This window comes from Macaca nemestrina, chromosome 8 (assembly GCF_043159975.1).
Source record: "Macaca nemestrina isolate mMacNem1 chromosome 8, mMacNem.hap1, whole genome shotgun sequence".
NCBI classification, from domain to species: domain Eukaryota; kingdom Metazoa; phylum Chordata; class Mammalia; order Primates; family Cercopithecidae; genus Macaca; species Macaca nemestrina.
This window is the reverse complement of record NC_092132.1, coordinates 68,350,442-68,371,629: the sequence shown is the minus strand read 5'-3', so window position 1 is coordinate 68,371,629 and position 21,188 is coordinate 68,350,442. Positions and strand designations below refer to the sequence as shown.

At 32.7% G+C, this 21,188-nt stretch overlaps 1 long non-coding RNA gene across 1 annotated transcript in view; it reads left to right on the top strand.

The window, feature by feature from the left end:
* The window catches only part of LOC139355822 (uncharacterized), a 62,785-nt gene extending 41,986 nt beyond the window's left edge, over window positions 1–20,799 (top strand). The window contains exons 2-3 of the long non-coding RNA XR_011606944.1: window positions 5,197–5,314; window positions 19,896–20,799. This is a non-coding gene — a long non-coding RNA (uncharacterized lncRNA). The remainder of the gene's footprint in view (window positions 1–5,196; window positions 5,315–19,895) is intronic.
* The last annotated feature ends 389 nt before the right edge of the window (window positions 20,800–21,188 follow it).

Genomic DNA, 21,188 nt, shown 5'->3' with positions numbered 1-21,188 from the left:
AATAAATATTGATTTTCTTGCATACAGAAATGTTCAATTTTTCAAGTCTAAAATAAATTCTTTTTCTTAGTCTATGTGGTTCCCCCCACATATAATACTCATATAGCATTATTTGCATTTTTCTGTTTTATGACAATTAATTCATTAAATAACTTGTCTATCAGTTTGCTCAGGGGTTGGCCATGATCTTATTACGTTTAGAATTTCTGTTATTGTAATATTTGATATAATATTTGAGCAAAGTTTACCTCTTAATTTTAAATGTATTTTCCTTAAAGTCTTAGATATCATTACTACTTAAGGTCATATTCTTCTAAATTTATAAAGAACATATCCTTAGATAAGAACAATGCAAAAAGAACCTTCTTGATATACATGAATATTCTGAAGTAAATAGATCAAGTAACCCAAATGGACTTACTTTGAAGAGGAGAAGAATAATATCAGGACAGTTGTTAGAAATACAATGATGGGAAGAATTTTTTTGTGGCCATTCATACATGGCAAACTGAAAATTGTGAATTAATCAGATCATCTGTCTACACTATCTAATGTCTTCAGATTATTATACTGTCCCTGGGCAGAGGAATGAGGAAAAAGCAATACTTTCTTTTTTCTATTCTTCGATATTTGATGCTTTGTGTAATTATAAAGACAATTAGGAAACATGTCACTTCAATTTTACATTAATGAATTTTGATAGCATATATCCATCCCATAGCTGATATATTCTGACATCTATTTATTAAGATACATACTAAATTGTCAAAAAAAAAATTGAAGGGTAGCATGTTAACAGATGTATTTTTTTTTCCTTTAAAATACCAGTTTTAGTAAGTGTCTAAATATTGAAATTGTTGCTCAATTAAAACTCTACTGAAGTTATGCTCTTTTTCTATTTGAACGAATTATCATTAATTTCTACTTCGTTAATTCAACATTTTTTATTATTTGACCAGGACTTATATGAGGTTTATAAAAGGTTTGTGAGCAGCATGAAACAGCATCATAATAGGAACATTAAGCCAACTAATAGAACAAATCTGAAACAATTTGGAAGGACTCTTGTATATATAATTTTGCTTAGAAAAATATCAGAAGATCGTCAAAGTATCTTCTTTTTTTACTTTATGTATTTAGCACTATTAAATATCCTCTCTTCAATGTTCACCTCTTCTAGTTTCTATGGTTCCACCTTGCTGTCTGGCAATTGTTAAAAATTCGCGACCACTGCTCATGGGTAATAAACATAACCAAGCCTAAAGACTGACATCGAATCTTGGTTCATCAGGTTATCTCTTAAATGACTGATTTTGCATACTAATTGATTTCTAGGTTGGTCTCAGAAGCTTTAATATAAAGTGCCCTACGTCTGCTGCCTAGCAATCTCAGTCCTTCCTCTGCTCATGCTCTGGCTTGTAAGGGATTGATATGATACATTTCTTCTGGTTGTGTTTCTTCTTTGGGGTGTTTTGCCGCCTCCATTGGCTTTAACTCCCTGTTTTCCAAGGTTAGCCTAATGTACTTCGTGTTATTTATTTTCCTCCTTTATGGCTCGTAGCTTCAGATGCTTCTTTATGGCTGAATCCATATCAACTTTGGTCCCCCTCCTGAGTTTTAGCTCATATTACAAAGCTCTTGCCAGATAATTTTGGATGTTTTACTCTTACCTCAAATTAGCATGTTTTATCCACTTCTCCTTCTTCTCTATCATTGCCAGTAACAACAGTACTACCTTTGTAATCTCTATAGACGTTCTCGTTCTTGCTTCACATTAAGGCTATTACCAGATTGCTATTTTTGTATTTTTTTTTTTTCTCAGATAGACGTTTTTTAACAGTCCTTGGTTATTTCACCTCATTCATTAATGGTTAATTCTAATTCGCCAACTAATTCACCAGCTGAATCCTCTTGTCTAGAATCTGTTTCATATACTTCAACTAGATTACCCCCACTAAAACACTGATGTATGCATATCATTGTCTGGATCAAAGCTACCAATGACTATCTCTGTCCAGTTGATTGGAGTTTAAACTTCTCATTCATCATTTAAAACCTCATATATTCTGGCCTCATCCTATGTGTGTTAGTCCATTCTTGCATTTTATATACAAAGAAATAGCTGAGACTGGGCAATTTATAAATAAAAGAGGCTTAATTGGCCCATGGTTCTACAGGCTGCCAGGAAGCTGGCATCTGCTCAGCTTCTGGTGAAGCTTCAGGGAGTTTTCAATCATGGTGGAAGGTGAATGGGGAAGCCATGGTGGGAGCAGGAGCTAGAGAGAGAGTAAGGGGGAAGGTGCCACACATTTTTAAATGACCAAAGCTCACAAGAACTCACTCACTATTGCAAAGACAGCACCAAGCCATAAGGGATCCACCTCCATGACTCAAGCACCTTCCACCAGGCCTCAACTTCAATATTGAGGATTACAATTCAACGTGAGATTTGGGCAGGACATGCAAACCATATCACCACCTTTCCCCACTTATTTTGTAAGACTTCCTTTTCTCCAAATATAATAATTTACTTGTAATGACCAAATATGCCTTATGTATTATTCTCTTGACCTTTTTGCACAACATTTGTGTCACCTAGAATGCTAAATTTAATCCTCTCCATTGATCTGAATTTGAGTCATTTTTTTTTAGTTCAGCTGATGTCCTATCTTTTTCATAAAATTTTTTGATAGTGAGTCTGCTTTATTGAACCTCTACACATCTCTTTTCTTTCCTTTAGCAAAACTGCCAATGCAAAATTTCAATGTAACTTTAATATATATTTATGTGTATATATCGTTTCCTCTTAGAAATAATGTAAGGTCCTTGAAGAAAATGTTTAGGCATGTTGTACTCTCATTGTCTATATTAATTTGCACATATTATATAGAATTCATTTTTTGGCTTGATGTAATAGATAACTCTATTGTTTTTTAGTCTCATATCAATTTCACATCTTATTTCAGATCCAGGTTTTATCTGAAAAATTTGTTTAAAAAGTTTTAATCACTTTTTTCTGAAGTACTACAGAATGATTTTGGAATTGGTGTTGGTGCATCCTGTCCAGGTCATGACAGGTCAGGTTTCAAAACATCTGGCCTTCCTCAATTTTTTATTTGTAAAACCTATATTAGCCTCGTATGGTGGCATACACCTGTAGTCCCAGCAAATCGGAAAGCTGAGAAAAGAGGATTGTTTGAGCCTAGGAGTTTGAAGCCAGCTTGGGCAACATTATGAGACTCCTTTTTTTAAATTTAAAAAAAAGTGCCTGTATTAGAATTTTTTTAAGCAAGAACTCAGAAAACTCAACTATATGATCTATCTAACTAGAAGTGATGTTGTAATTTTTGTTGCATTTTTAGAAATATAGTATTTAGGGTAATTCTGTCAGCTTCAACACTTTTGTAATCTCAGGAACATGACTTTTAGGAAGAGTGAAAGAAGAACATAATAGAGTTAGAGGGGAGTACCCAGTATGATGAGAGAAGTCAAAGCCATATCTTTGAGAAATGACTAAATAATTTGAGTGTAGTAGTTAGTTCTGTAGGAATATGGTACATATTTTGAAGGGCTGTGCTGTGGTTCAAATATCAACTTGGTTTGTGTGGTGTTCAAAGGTAGAACCAGAAACAGCGAGAGTTGAGGAAGCATATTTTAGCTAAGTATCAAAAATCATATTCTATTGAAGTTTCTGAATCATGGAATGGGCTGAAATATGCTGTATAGATGTTCCCAGGTTGTTGGAAGTGTTTAGAAAATGATTACTTCTTTATCTTTATTCATGTTTCTCTTGCACATAATTCGTTCTTCTCTTATGGAACTTAACACTGTCTGTCTTGCTTAATAATGTAACCAAATATGGAAAATAAGTGTGTGTGTGTGTGTGTGTGTGTGTGTGTGTGTGTGTGTGTGTGTGTTGTCTTGGAACTCATTCTTTCTCAGTATAAGCTGAGGCTCCTGAGGTTAAGAATCTTAGGTTATATAATTCTTGCCAACTATCCTCAGCTATCTTGGACAAACTGATAATTTGGAAAAATGGTTCTGCTGATGTTAATAATAAGTCACTTCTAGTCTACTAAATAGGAACTGAAGGATTGACAGAGAGGATACCTGTAGAGAGAGTTTCCCTTTAGTAGGAAAAGAGAGTAAGATGTTTTGCCTTCACTTTACATGTAGCCAGTGAGAAGAGTTTCAAAGTTTATTTGCATCCCTGAAGTTTAGGGAACTTGTATCTGATTCTCAACAAAATAATTCTAAAGCCAAGAGACCACAGGTAGAGCACCCGCTTGGCAGCAAAGACAAAGGGAAAGAAAGCTATCTTGCAAGCAAACTGTGCCTTCACAGTTGGAGAAAGTATGTATAAGTCTTCTTGTGAGTCAAGTAGATCCATGGGAAAGAGATAATCAGGGAAATCCTTGAAATGGATTTCATTCACAAAGGTTACCCAGAGAGATGAAGTCACTGGGAAGAGTAACATATCAGTGGAGTCCCAGCAACTGAAGTTTAAGCTGCTTGAGGGAACATGGTCATGATGTCTGTGTCATGGAAATTGCAACTTGAGATATCTCACGGGATAACCTCAGAGAAATCCGCTCAACACTCCAGAAGGAGTCATCTTTGAGTATACAAAACCCAAAGTACATCAATGCTATAATGATGTACTTTGATGATGAGAGTTCCAGGCAGTCACATAAGCCTGGAGATAGGGGATCATTTCCCTTGTCCTTTTTTCCCTGGGCCTCATCTTAGAAGGGTGGGATACTGTGACTTGGGAATGAGGGTGTAGCTGGCTCAGTAATAACCTCTCAGTACTGCAAACTTTCAACCTGAGATAGTGCTATGCTAGATGAGGGAAGAATTCTATCATCAACAGTTCTGAATTGTGATTGTTACACTGACCTGGACATTTTCATTACCAAAACAAGACTGTTTTTATGAATAAACTGATGAGAGTACTATTAATTACCTAAGAACAAAAGCTATAGTAATTGTTTGATGTGTCATCAGAGGAATATAAAGAATTACCCCATAGAATTATTTACTTATAATAAATAAGCCTGGAATCTATGGATTTATGAGGCATGCCTCTGTGAAGAAGGTGATGTAAACTATATCACCTTCTGGAGTATAAAATAACAACATTTCATAATTTAATATTTCCCTGTTGCATGTTTTCAACCTCTTTTGCTATTCTAGGCCAGACGTGAATGTTTGACACAGGAAAAAAGAACTTGGGGAGATGTCTTCACTCTTCAGGCCTTGCTGTGCCTTTCAGCTGTTTATCTCCTTGAAATTATTTATAGAGTGTGAAAAGGTAAGATCTCTGATTTATGTACATCTAATTTCATAACAAGTTTCTATGTGTTATTTCAGAACTTACATAATAAGACTAAACTGACTTTTATTTATCTGAACATGAGTGAATAAACTATGAAACTGCCCAGAATTTCATACAATTCTAAGAAAACAAGTTAGGAAAGCTGATTTGAAAACATATTATGGGGGAAGAATAAAGTTGTTTTCTACTTGTGTCCTTATGAGTCCAGAATGTTTAATAAATCATTCGTAATATTTATTTTTGTATGTGTTTTTTGTTATCTTTCAGACTATATGCTCCTTGATTGCAATAGGCATGCCTTCATTTTTATATTCTTCTTAATTTCTATTATAGAACAAACTAAATCATGCATTGCATAGGGATTGAAGTGGATTCATTCCAACCTTTATAATAGGAAATTCAACTCAATATTTAAAAATTCAGTGTTTCAGTATTCACATTTGAGTCTATAGTTAAAAATATCAATTTAACAAATACCATTTTCTTGAATGAACTTTTTATAATGAAAGATTTCCAAGATCTAGAAGTGAATTATTTCAAAGAATACTCTTTTTAACACAATATCATGTAAGTATTTCTGTAACTCCATGCAGTGAGTTACTTGCAACTGAATTTGAATTGTGCAGGTAATATGTATGGAAACATCATTTTATTATAGAATTATTTGAATTCTGGTACAGTTACAATTTATTAGCCTGTGACCTACCAAGAGAGTTCATTGTTGACTAATTCTGTGTCTCTCTGAATCTCAGTATCTTAATCTTAATCTATAAAATATGAGAAATAGTCATTGCCTTGCTTTCTGCTGTGTGCAATAAATCCATTGAGTACATATTTATCAAGTGTCTAATATGTAGTAGAAGGTAATTCTGTCAATTCTGACCAACTATTCCTATTCCTCTTCTTAGTTATTTTCCTTTGTTGAATTTTAAAATCAACTTAAGGCATAACTTTATACCAAAAATTCACTCAATTTAAGCATATAGTTTGATATGTTTTTATCAAATGCATGCATAGCATATTTATACTAGTATAATAAACATCACAGTCAAGATACTGAACATTTCTCTCTTCCCCAATCCTTCCCTTATAACACTTCACCATTAATTCCCAGTCCCCGTTACCACTCCAGGCAACCATTGATTTCTGTTACTAAAGATGAGCTTTTCCTGTCCTAGAACTTCAAATAAATGGAGCAGAAAAGTATATACTCTTTTGCATCTAGCTATTTTGTTCAGCATAGTACTTTTGTGATTCACTCATGTTGTTCCTTTTATCAGTAGTTCATTTCTTTTAATGACTGAGTTGTATTCCACTGAATGGACATTTTCACTGTTTTACTTTTTGGAGTAATGTAATAGGAGATTTGTAACAGTGAAGTCAATAAGTGGAAGCATAGAGGACTTAACTCTTATTGATAACCAAAATATAAAGTATACATAGACAATGGCAATATGTAACTTCCTGTACAAGTCACATTAACTTTTGGTAAGAAAATGGTAGAAATAGTAGGTTTTTTTTGGGCTTTGTGTTAGATACCTTTTTAATGCTTATATAGATATTATTTGAAGTGGGTGATAGTGAAGTCTGCTTGTATACCTTTTTGCATAGTTGTTACACAAATGCTTGCTAATTTTTGTGGACTATGCATAAAATGCTTTCAATGTATTTCATATTTTCAAGAACTCTTGTAAGAATAACTGCTGGAATAATAATTCTAGACTACATATGTATTAAGGATAGTTTCTAGAACACACAATAAAACACTGTGTAGTAATTGGGAATAATTCCAAAAGCAATATAAAAACACATTACTTTCCCCCATATTTACAAGCACTAATATAGGAAAATATATTAAACTAAATCTTTGGGGACTTAAGTAATGTTGTGTGTCATATACTCGATGTTTGAATAAGTGTTTACAGATTTTTCTGTAGTAGACTTTGATTTTTATTCTTGCACATTTCGAAGCTTGTGAATGTGTATGTTAAGTTGAGAATTTGATTCATGCTTAACAGGGAGGTTTTATTTTTGATGGCCTTCCATTTTACCTTTTAGTACACTAAATAATCCTCTGCTTCTAGAATACGTCACTTTTACAAAGCCTGCTAACCTCAGGGTTGACAAGAGTTTTTTTTTTTTTTTTTCTTCTTTACCAACCTCACATACCTTACATATTGATATTTTAATAAGGTAATATACCGCTATTTTCAAGTGAGGGAAGGCAATTTCCTTTTTTGGTGGGCAGTTTTCTTTTAAATATCTGATTTAGTTTTTTAACTTGATTCAGTTTTGAAAAGAAATAGGACACGACTCTTCTTATTCTATACATGAGGAATGATTACAGAACAATTCAGTAGCAAATGCAGTTGTTTCTAGCTTTCAGCAAAGATCTTTACTTCTTGGATGAGCTTATCTGTACAATAGTTGTAGTTCAGTTTTGATTTCTTTCTGTAAATTAGATGCTAATTCAATAATTCAATTAGTTGATAAGTAAAAAATTGAAATAATTCCATTTGAAATTAATTTTACTGCAAAATTGGAACTATTTGAAAATCATTCAGTTTAAGTAAATTTATATGCTCAGGTTTCTATTGTTTAAATGTAAGTGCTCTCTCATAGACTGTGAATACTATCTTTTCACAAGACAATTGGCCATAGTGATCACAGTTTTAAAATTTGCATGCCCTATAATACAACAATTCTAGGAAACTATCTAACAGAACAGGTATTTAAGTATAAAAATTACTTATGAATGAAAATTCATTGCAACTTTATCTGGAAAATTTTAAAAATGCAAAGCACCTGCATAGAAACTGTATGAATGCGGGAGTGCTATCTGTTGGATCAGCCTGTTTCAGGGCCTAAAACAGGGCCTGTCATACGGGAGGATCTCACTAAATATTTATTTAATATAGTTAATACATTCCTAATCATTTTGACACTATTATGAATATAATTGTTCTCTTCATTTCATTTGTAGGTTGTTTTGTTCATATGGAAACATAATTGACTTTTGTACATTAATATAGTATGCTGGTTTTGACACATTCTTCACTGTATCAATAAAGACTTTTTCTTTTATTCTTTATTTTTTTAGCTCCTCCATGCCTAAGATAAACTGTCGTAATTTTTTTACCTATAAAAATGATTCAATAATGACTCATTAAAATAATATATACCTTTTAACAAAGTTAAATGATATAGATAAGTAGAAGAAAAAGTACAAAAATCAGTGCCCATATTTAACTCTCAGTCTAAATGTGTGTCTGTGGATGTAGGTGTATTGATGTGTGTTTAGTCACAGAAAGACAGGTTTTGTTTGTATGGATACACCTTCTCATATCTTTGTGTAAATAAATAAAGTAGTTCTATATCATTAATTTTAATGACTGCCTGATATTCTATGTTCTACAATTTATTTAATATAATAAAATTTGTTTGTCAGTCATTATTGAGTTGCTTAAAATTTGAAACCACTATAAATCAGATGAGTTTTCCTGTGTGTAACTTTGAGATAACCTTGTATAGTATTTCTCTGGGAGATAATTCCTGAGAATGTTATTGTTGGGCCCCAGAAATGCTCACACACAATCCCTGGATCCTATGGAACATTTATAATAATTTATTTTCCATCAATACCACATGAAAAATTCAATTTCCATATACTCTAACTGATGCTGATTTTTTAAACAAGTTTTAAATCATTTTAAACATATTTTAATCATTTGCTGTTTCTTCTGAGTTATAAAAAGACACTATTCAATTTTCCTTAATTCACAGGAGAAAGAAAATGAAATATCAGACAGGTAACAATTTTAATACAAGTGTTGTTTTTGAGGCTCAGAATTTAACACCTTAAGGGATATTACTACTACTTTTTCCATCTCATCTCTTTTTAAAAATGTTTTTATTTTGAACTTTTATGGGTCCATAATAGGAATACATATTTAGGGGGTACATGTAATGTTTTGGTACAGGCATACAATCAGTAATAATCGCATCAAAGTAATTAGAATATTTATGACCTCAAGAATTTATCCTTTTTTTTGTATTAGAAACATTGACGTGAAAATACTTTCTAAGACAACCCTGACAGATAGCTACAGTATATTTTAGTGGCTATCTCTATCAACACAACATTCATTACCATCAGGCATACAAATAATTAGATATTTTAAATTATTAAAATATTTTTATTGTCTTGAATGAAAATCTACTCTTTTGAAATTTTGTTAAGTGAATCAGACTTCTTTCTAAGTCCATGCAGCTTTCTTTCCACTGCTTCTTTCACATTGGAGGTCTTTATATACAGGAAGCTGTTTCTTTTTTTTTTTTTTTTTTTTTTTTTTTTTTTTTTTTTTTTTTGAGACGGAGTCTTGCTCTGTCGCCCAGGCTGGGGGGCAGTGGCCAGATCTCAGCTCACTGCAAGCTCCGCCTCCCGGGTTTACGCCATTCTCCTGCCTCAGCCTCCCGAGTAGCTGTGACTACAGGCACCCGCCACCTTGCCCGGCTAGTTTTTTTTATTTTTTAGTAGAGACGGGGTTTCACCGTGTTCGCCAGGATGGTCTCGATCTCCTGACCTCGTGATCCGCCCGTCTTGGCCTCCCAAAGTGCTGGGATTACAGGCTTGAGCCACCGCGCCCGGCCTAGGAAGGTGTTTCTTGTTTCTCTCTTTAGTTACCTGTTTCTCAAAATTTTCTAGCATGATTTGGAGATTATGAAATTGAGTTTCTGTGTACTGCAGTTTGGCAAATCATAGCAAACTTGATTTTATTCCTTTTGCTATGTGTTGCTGATAAATTTTAGAAGTTGGGTGAGTTTTACAACACTTAATCTTGATACATTTAAATACAGTAAGGTAAACTTTTAAGAAGCAAAATGTTAAGATTAGCAATTAAAACTAGGGCAATCTGCCTACAAGTATGTTAGGAAAATGGCTGTTTCCAACATCTGTTTAGGAGTGTGAATAATAAGAATACAATGCAAAAGTTGTCTCAGTCTAGTGGAAGTATTTCAGATTTGTATGCTGCCTTACAAATCATATGTCAAAATATTAAATGTGTCATCTGTTTATATTTTAACATGGATATGCAGAAAATTAGATAAAATATTAATTCTCAAAATTTTTATTCTTTTCTTGAAAACATTTCATATATAACTTTAGGGAGATGGATGAGCTCACTTGAAGTATTTATTGGATTTACTCATCATGATTTTATTGGCTTTGGCATGTAGTTGGTTGGTCAATTAATAACACGTTTATATTCCAATGTGAAAAGATGAATAAAGAATGAATATATGTCTCCAATTCTGTGAAAGCTTCTTAAAGATTTTTATTTTTTGATCTTCAAAAAAGCAAGCAAGCAAGAAAAATGAGTAATGGACTGACCTCTCAATACAGAATACATAAATATTTATAAATGCTTAGATTCTTCTTTTAAGTTGTAATATGGGATTTAAACAGGATTGGTTGATAGTAATTTGAACTCTAATAGGCTGTGGCTTTTTGACCTATGGTGTATTGTAATTATTGTTTTTGGCTAAGACTTCTCTACACCTTCCACCCTCATTGAAACTGTTTCTCAGATCTTATTAAAGTTAAAAAATTGTCAGTAAATATAGAACGAGGCAAATGTGAATGACATGATCCAAACATGAGGCACTACCATCCTTCTACCTATCGTTCATTTACCTTTAAGTGTCTGCAATGGGCAGGTGCTTCTCTTTCTTCTCATATGTGAATGATGAATATATTTTGTACTATTTCATATTTTGACAGTGCTTCTCATTACAATTTTTCTTTTCATATTATGCAGTTGATGGAAAGTCATTTTTTCTGTCTATGATAGTTTCCATCATTTTCTTAGTAATGTATCTCTTGGCAGTGAATATATTACAATAGCAAATCCCAGTGATTTGAACAGAAAGAATTCAAGTTCTAATCCAGACCCAGATTCCGTGTTATCTATTTCTCAAATAGGAACTCTACTCATAAGAAATAAATATTCCTAAATATTTTTTATTTAATTTGTTCCCTATACTGAACGCTAACAAAACAGTAAAAAAAATTGTCTTTATTGCAAGCGTTTAAATGTGATTTATTTCTGAGAAATTTTCAGTTTAATAACAGGTATATAATTTTAATGTTTTATTATTCATTACACATATCAGACCAGGATCTGGATGGTAAACACCTGAATATTTTTTTAAATATCATGAAGTATTTTGGCACAATTTCTTATTATTGACCCTTTCATGTCGTGGCATGACAAAGGCAAGGAATGAAATAGATTCGTGGTAAAAGTGAAGAGGATGAGGGTGAGAATTTGAGAACATGGAGCTTAAAGTATACATATTTACTTACGTAGAAAACATAATTTCTCAGATAGTCTGAGCATGGAGGAACCAGGTAAGACGTGCTCTTTCAGGATTACATGAACTTCTCATTCATATGATGCTTAGTTAGGTACAAAAGTGTCTTAGTCTGTTTTTAGTAATCAACTTCCCAATCTTTTCCCAACTCTACATAGACTAAGAATTTTGACTGCTAAAAAGTCATATGTCAGTTGCCTAAAAACAAATTAATCAGCTATTATTTGAGCATCTGTCATCTTCAGTTAAAAATTTGTGGTCATTTTCTCAGAAAACTAATTTCTTGTAGTTTAAATTATTTTCTTAGAAAAACATTATTTTAGCCTCCTTTTCACCATGTTCCTTTTTCCTCTCACCTACCCATGTATGAGACTTCTGTTAAAAGTATTCTTTTCCAACTGTCATTCTTCAAAGATACCAAAACAACAAAAAAGTCATATAGACTTTTTTTTAAATAAAAGAGGAAAAGATTATCATTGACACTCATAATAACTTCACATCTGACTCTACTCACTGTTCTCTAAGACAATAGTCTTCTGCTAGGGTCTCTGTCACTTCCACTTTGCCGTCCCATCCCTCCTTTTGCTAAAAATATTTCCCAAATGTACTTCCTATCCCACCTATATTACCTATTTTAAAAAATCTTTTGTTAGGTTAAACTGTTAGCAAGGCAAGTCAAAATGTTTTAAGTTGCTTTACTGATGGCCAATGGAAATTCCAACCAATGACTGAGAATTTGAAGTTGTACATATTACTAGATTTTTACTGTATTTCATAATCTTCTCTCCATTATTTTTGTAAAGTTATAAGGGATGCACCATTTCATTACACTTTTTTGCTCCAAAAAACAATGTTACACTTTCAGAGTGATGTTTTTCTTGTTCTTCTCTCTTATAATCTGTAATTTCTCCAATATACTGTCACCACCAAGATTGTGAATAAACACTCAAATAATGCCATCCTCCAAAAATATTATGCTACTAGGCTTTCTCATTTCAAGTGCTTGTTTAGATATATCTTGTTTATTTTGGTTAGTTTTATTTTTTTAAGAATATATAATTTCATTAGTAACTTCTAGTTTAAAATTTTATATTTAAGGGAAATCTATGAGAAATACCTATTACTTTTTTTTTTTGTTTTAGTTGGAGTCTGGCTCTGTTGTCCAGCCTGGAGTACAGTGGTGCAATCTCAGCTCACTGCAACCTCTGTCTCCCAGGTTCAAGAGATTCTCCTGCCTCAGCCTCCAGAGTAGTTGTGATGACAGGAGCCCGCCACCACATCAGGCTAATTTTTGTATTTTTAGTAGAGATGTGGTTTCACCATGTTGGCCAGACTGGCTTGAACTCTTGATCTCAAATGATTCACCCGCCTTGGCCTCCCAAATTGCTGGGATTAGCGGCGCAAGCCACTGCACTCATTCACCTTTTTAAAAAATAAAACAAAATGCCAGACAATTTAAATTTATAGTATATGAAGTTGTCATCACAGATTACAAATATTGTTTCTAAATTCCTTAATCTTTTATTTGGTATGAATCACTGAATACTTTCGAACCTGCTCAATTTTGTTTTCATTTTCATTAGTCTTCCATCTTAGTCTCTTTCTCCTTAATTATTTGGAAGCTATTTTCATCATACCAACTAATTTCTGAAGAAGTAGGCTTTTCATAAATTATTTTCAAATGATACATTTTATATATATATATATATATGGTACATGTGACATTATGTAACATGCATACAATGTGCAATGCATATCAAAGTAATTGGGATATCCATCACCTCAAACATTTATCATTTCTTTGTGTTGGCAACATTTCAAGTATTTTCTTCTAGCTATTTTGAAATATAGCATAAATGCTCATCAATTGTAGTTGCCCTATTATGCTATCGAATAGTAGAACTTACTCTTTCTATCTACCTGTATTTTTGAACCCATTAGCAAACCTCTCTTCATGGCCTCCTCCCTCAGACCCTTCCCAGCCACTGGTAATCACCATTCTATTCACTACCTCCTTGAGATCACTATTTTTTTTTGCAGCTTCCACATTTGAGTGAGAACATGTGATGCTTATTTTTTTTTGTGCCTGGCTTATTTCACTTAACATAATGTCCTGCAGACTCATCTGTGTCACTGCAAATGTCAGTATTTCATTCTTTTATTGTGGCTAAATTCTATTCCATTTTGTATACATACCACATTTTCTTTATCCGTTCATCATTAATGGTCACTTAGTTTGATGTGTCCAAACAGTTTGATCTTGGCTATCATGACTGGTGCTGCAATAAACATGGGAGTGTAGCTTTCTCTTTGATATAGTTATTTCCTTTCTTCTGGATATATATCCAAGACTGAGATTGCTGGATCATACGGTAGCTCTATATTTCTTGAGGAAGCTCCGTACCATCTTTCCTAGTTGTTGGACTAATTTAAATTCCCACCGAGAGTGTGCAAGTATCTCCCTTTCTTCACATCCTCCCAGCATCTGTTATTTTCTGTCTTTTTGATAAGAGTCGTTTTATCTGGGGTGAAATGATATAACATTGTGCTTTTGATTTGTATATCCCTGATGATGAGTAATCTTGAGCATTTTTTCATGTATCTGTTGGTCATTTGTATGTTTGCATTTGAGAAATGTCTACTCATAATTTTTTTACCAAAATTTTAATCAGATCATTTGGGTTTTATTTGCTATTGAGTTGTTTGAACTCTATATATCCTGGTTATTAATTTCTTGTCAGATGGATAGTTTGCAAATATTTTCTCCCATTCTGTAGGTTGTCTCTGCACTTTGTTAACTGTTTAAATTACTGCACGGAAGTTTTTGAGCTCATGTAGTCTAATTGGTCAATTCTTGCTTTTAATAACTGGACTTTTGAGGTCTTACTCAAAAAAAAAAAAAAAAAAAAAAAAAAAAAAAAAATCCTTGCTCAGTCCTGTGGCATTTTTCTAATGTTTTGAAGAAAAGTGCTTTTAAGGTGACTCCAGCTTGAGCAAGACCCCATTGTTTTCATGTCATAGTTCTTATACATACTTGGCAATTGTAATCTCATGGATCTATAATCTAGACAAAATTGTTTGACTTTCTCATTTCATTTCATATAGATTTTGAAGCTGCTGACTATCTCCCTGTTCAACTCCATATGTCACTATTTACAGTCACTAATCAGATATTTGATTCAGACTGTCACTAAATCTTCTTTGAATTCTTCTCCCTAAATTCAGTATAATTTAAAAGCATTTTTTCATATTATCTGAAAGCTTTTTTCACATTACCTAACTTTTTTCACCCCTTCTACAATCCTAATAAAATATATAACAATATCCCTCAATAAAACTCAGTCGTTTTTAGTATATTCACAAAGTTGGTCAACTAACACCACTAATTAATTTTGGAACATTTCGTCACACCAAAAAGAAACTCCACTCGCATTAGCAATTTTTCCCTATCTGTACCTCCTCTCAGTCTCTGGCAAACCACTAATATAGTTCTGTTTTTATTAATTTGCTTTCTCTGGACATTTCATATAAACACCTCATGCAAAATGTGGCCTACTACAAATGGCTTCTCTCCTTTAGGATTTGTTTTCAAAGTTCATCTGTGTTATAGCATGTGACAGTACTTCCTTTTTATGGTTGAATCACATTCCATTGTGTGAATAGACGATATTTTGTTGACCCATTTATCAGTAATTGGACCTTTAGGCTGCTTTCATTTTTTGTCTATTATGAATAATGTTGTTCTGAACGTTTCTGTATATATTTTTATGTGAACATATGTTTTTATTTCTCTTGGGTATATACCCAGAAGTAGAATTGCTGAGTTATATGTTAACTCTATTTAACATTTAGAGGAACTGAACTGTTTTATAAAGTGGCTGCATCATTTTATAATTGAAACAGCAATGAATAAAGTTCTCGGCTGGGTGTGGTGACTCATGCCTGTAATCCCAATGCTTTGGAGGTTGAGACCAGGCCAGGTGTTCAAGACCAGCCTGGCCAACATGGTGAAACCCCTCTCTCTTCTAGGAATATAAAAATTACCCAGGCGTGGTGGCTCACACCTGGAGTCCTAGCTACTCGCGGGGCTGAGGAGGGAGGATTGCTTGAACCTGGGAGGTGGAGGCTGCAGTGAACTGAGATAGTACCACTGTACTCCTGTTTTTTTAGAAGTTGTATCTCATTGTGATTTCGTTTTGAATAACCCTAATAATTAATGATGTTGAAAATCTTTTCGTGCACATATTGAACATTTGTATATCTTGTTTGGGGAACTGTCTATTCAAATCTTGTGCTCAATTTTTAATTGTTAAATTGTGAAATTTCTTTATACAGTCTGGATACAGGTCACTTACACGATATGTGGTTTGCAAATATTCTCTTCCATTTTGTGGGTTGTCTTTACACTTTTTTTTATTGGTGTTCTTTAAAACATTTCTTGGTGGTAAAATTTTCAGGGCAAAGATAAATATCCCATTTTCAATTTTGATGGAACATAAGTTATCTATATATATTTTTGTCCATTGTGCTTTAAGTATTTTTTTCTAAGAACCCATCACAAATATTTACACCTATGGTATCTTCTAGGAATTTAATAGATTTAGCTCTTAAATTTACATCTATGATCTATTTTGTGAGTGTTTTATATGTGGTGTGAGATAAGAGTCCAAGTTATTTTTTGCTTGTGGATGTCCAGTGACCCTACACTATTTGTTGAAAAGACTGTTTTAGACACATTGCTTTGTCTGGATACCATCCTTGTTGAAAATCCAATGACCGTAGATGTATGGATTTATTTCTGAACTCTTAACCCTATACCATTGATCTGTATGTCTGTCCTCATGTCAGTAGCACACTGTTTTAATTATTATAACATTGTAACAAGTTTTGAAATAGAGAATTGCAAATCCTTCAACTTGTTCTTTTTGAAGATTATTTTAGCTACTATATGTCCAATAATTGTTTTAAATGTGGCAAATACGCTTAAGAACTATTAGTTCTTAAGTAGCATATAGTAACCATCATTGTAAATTGTGTCTCACATTTTTTTAAAATTTGCATTTTGTGAAGTTACTAGCACCTTAGCTCCAAGAGTACTACAAACAAACTTTTTCACATATGTGGGCAGAATGATTGTTGACTTGGCATCTCTTTAAGAATGACAGTGTTGGCTTTATATTGTCAAGGACTCCCACGCTTTATTTGAACATTGGGAATTGACTAAGGGAGTTGCAAAATATATGTTGCAATTTTAGATCACCTACAGTGGTGACTTAGGTTTTTCCAAGGTAGTACAAATAAAAGGTAAGAACTGAATCCAACTGGCCGTTCTGTAATTACGGCTGAAGATTTTAGTGATAGCCTAACAGGCTTCTTGATAAAACACTGCAAAACCATCTCCCGCTCTAGTATAAATAATAATTATTATTAATTTCAATAGTTAATTCAATTTTTAAGTTGAATTATTTTTAAAATGTTACGAAAAATTGCTTTTTATATTTGTGCTAGACATATTAGACTGGACACATTACATTAACGAGGTGATCTGCAGGTGCAAGAAGTTGAGAAACACTGTCCTGAAACTAAAGACAGCATTTAACAAATACTAAACACTTTTTACACTTTCCAGAGAAATTCTGTTTCTCAGAAACCATGTGATATTTCACCATTGCTTGAGAACTACTTTCTGCAATTCTTGGTGATAAAATTTTCAGGGCAAAGATAAATATCTCATAATAGCTCATATGTGGAATTATTTTGCCTTTTTATCTGGTGTTGTGATTGCTGTTAGAGAACTTTTACTGTCTTTAACAACGCAGAATTGATTTTCTAAATGAAATGCATCACAGAAAAAGTGTCAGTGAATAATTTTAATAACACTTTATGGAGCTATCTTGGGACAAGCAGTCCTCTAACACTTATTTTCCCTTGAGATTTAGAAGAAATCGTATCTCTAGTGCTCATAATAAGGAACTAATTTAACTGAGTTCCAGTTAGCTGTGAACAAATGGATTAACAAGCACCTTATTAAAATTTTGAATTTACATTTCATTTATCACATTTAATAGAATCAACTTTGTTGTTTCAGGATGGGAAAAAGCATTAATTTCCAAGGCTAACTTTGGGTACCATTAATTTCGAATGATTTCCTTGTTGGTTTTCATAGTTACCAGAGTTATGTACCCTATGTAGCATGGAAATATAAGATGCATAACATAAAATTTTGCTCTTAAAGACCACTTAATTATTCAACAAATAAAAAATATTTATGTTTGTATAGCTTGTGGATTGTGTTGCCACTGTAAGAATGTTTAATTAAGGTAATGTAAAAGTTTTGGTCCTTTTAGGATATAACTTAGTTAAATATTTCGATGTCTAGAGAAATAGTCTGGATATTCTTTGATAGTATTTTGTCTTATATCTTTTTTACTCATATCACTTGTTTTTCTTAAATTTACTTATTTCTGTTATTTGTATATGAGAATATTCCAATTATATTTGTTAAATATTTATGCTTTTATTGGTAAAGTGTATTGGTAGAGTAGGAAAATTGTTATGTGTTCAGGAAAAAAAATTATTGTATGTATTATAGCGTTTATTATAATACCAATGAACAAAAGACCGATGAAGAAAATGATGCAGTACACAAGTGTTAACTTCAACAGAAAGAAGGAAGCATTTGGAATCAATGTGTAAATTAAAACCTTTTTATACAAAGTCTTTCCTTTGAAGCATATCGGTTGATTACTTGAGTAGGACTGAAAGGATATTCTTAAAATTCAGTTTTGGGTCTGTTCTTTAAATGAAGTTTTAACTATAATGCATGAACTCTGATGGTTCTTATAAAATAATTGATGACTTTGATCTATTTTTATAACACCAATTATACCTATTTGATATACTTGAAGGCACAATTTTAATTACTTTTTATATGTCTCTGAATAGGAATAAAAATATGTATATGTTTAAGGGCCTGTATTTCATTTATAGAATTAGCATCCTGTCAAGATATTTTTCAGATTATATCATTAAAATAGGAAAAGGTAACATTTCCTTAAAATGAGACAAGTGATCTAATCTTAATGACAGCTACTGTTAATGTCATGCACCTTGATATAGTTTATAATGCTTAGTAATTACAGCAATCTTTCTTCTCTTTTACTAATTATTTCAAGAGAAAGAAGTAAAAGCTTTAAGAACGGGCACAAAAGGCAGCTACATTGAATCTTTTTTGTAAAGCAAATAGCTTTCAAATCATTCCATTAGCTGTCATCAGAGTACAAAAAGAATTAATCAAAAATGACATCAATCTTAAAGGCCTGCCAAAACCTCATGAGAAAAACAATCCCATCATAAAAAGAGATAAATTAAAGGCACTGTCCCTGATTCTGTAAAAGGATTTCACGTTTTCCCCCTATGCACTCACATTTGTGTTATAGAGGATTATATATAAGATATATACTTTAAATTCTTCTGGTACATTTATTTTGAGCAACTAATGTATCTAATGTGATAGTTAATCAATAGATTTCAGTATATTTTGTATTTACCTAAGTCCTTTTCTTCAAAACATATCTTTATTTGTCTTTTTAAGTTTGATTTTGACATTTTTAGCATAATATTTGAAATTATTAGAATCTCATGTGATTTTGACATTTTTAGCATAATATTTGAAATTATTAGAATCTCATGTGGAATAACTAAAGCATGTGATACTTGGAAACCAAAAGAAAGATAAAAGTTGGCAAGGACATAAAAGGTATTTTTGTTGAGTCTAAATGTAAATATCCAAGAAACTGTAATTTAATATTATTTATCATACAGTTGTTTTTAAGTACTTATGAACATAACACAACTTTATGTTTACTTAAATGATTTCAAGCCTATATCATCTTGTTTGTTAAAATTTGGTTATTGGTAAACCTTGATATCCACAAGGATAAATATCACTTCTACTCTTTATAAGAATTAACCAAAGCTCAGAGCAATGAGACTGCCAAATTTAATAATGTATTAAAGTGGAGAAGTAAGACCTGGAACCTGGATCTTTACTTTTCTGTTGCTCTTCCCACTGTTTTACATCTCCTGTCTTACTATGTTCTGTGCAAACCATCTTGGACTTCAAACTTTAATAGGGGGTGAGTATAGGAAACATAATAAAGTCAATTTCCTTATTTTCCAGTGTTTACTTGGGATGCATCAGTGAACAAAACAAAGATATCTGTCCTTATGAAACTTATATCATGGCAGAGGAAGACTGGAAATGAATAAATAAATAAAGAATAGAGTTTGTTGGAAGGTAGTAAGTTCTATGGAAACAAGGAAAACCAAGGCATGGAGGCTTGGAGTGCTAAGGTGAAGGTGTGAGAACAGATTGCTCTTGCTGAGTTTTCTGTCTTCTTTTGTTTAGGAAATTGTCATTCTCTGTATGTCTCATTGTAATATATAATAAATATGAATCGTTATAATTTAAGATAAATTATATAAATATAAATGATAAATGTGTGTACATATGCATATATATGCACATATATGAATACATGCATGTACATACAAATACCTACATATTTAACACAATTTGTATTTATATAATTTATATTTTATAAATGCATATGTTTTGTATTTATGAATTCACTCACTCAAATTTTTTTGTAACTCAAAAATGAATGCTGACGACACTTGATTCATCTTTCAAAGACACACACATAAGTAGAACAGCAAAAAATTGGACTCTCCCAGCGTGCATATTCCCAGGGAGGTTGCACGCTCCCTGGGAATTGTTCAACCTCCCTGAGGTCAAACAGGGAGAATCCATGACTTCTTGTTTCAGTCCTTCTACTGTAAACAAGTGCCCTTTTTGCAGTGTGTTTAGTGCTGTGTTTTTCACAATTTGTGCATTTTGTCTGTGACTTCACTGTTGAGAATGGCCCTCAAGTATAGTCCTGAAGAGATGTCTGGTATTCCTAAACACAGGAAGGCTGAGACGTGCCCTGTGGAGGAAATAAATGTGTTAGATTGGCTTCATTCAGGCATGAATTGTAGTGCTGCTGGTCATGAGTCCAGTGTTAATTGATCAACAAAGTGTATTAAATAAGATGTCTTTAAAAAATATACATGTGCATGTGTCTTTATAGTAGAATGATTTATAATCCTTTGGGTATATCCCCAGTAATGGGATCTCTGGGTCAAATGATATTTCTGGTTGTAGATCCTTGAGGAATCGCCACACTGCCTTCCACAATGGTTAAACTAATTTACATTCCCATTGCAGCACTATTTAGAATAGCAAAGACTTGGAACCCACCCAAATGCCCATCAATGATAGACTGAATAAAGAAAAAGTGGCGCATATATACCATGGGATACTATGCAGCCATAAGAACGAATGAGTTTATGTCCTTTGCAGGGACATAGATGAAGCTGGAAGCCATCAGTCTCAGCAAACTAACACAAGAACAGAAAACCAAACACCATA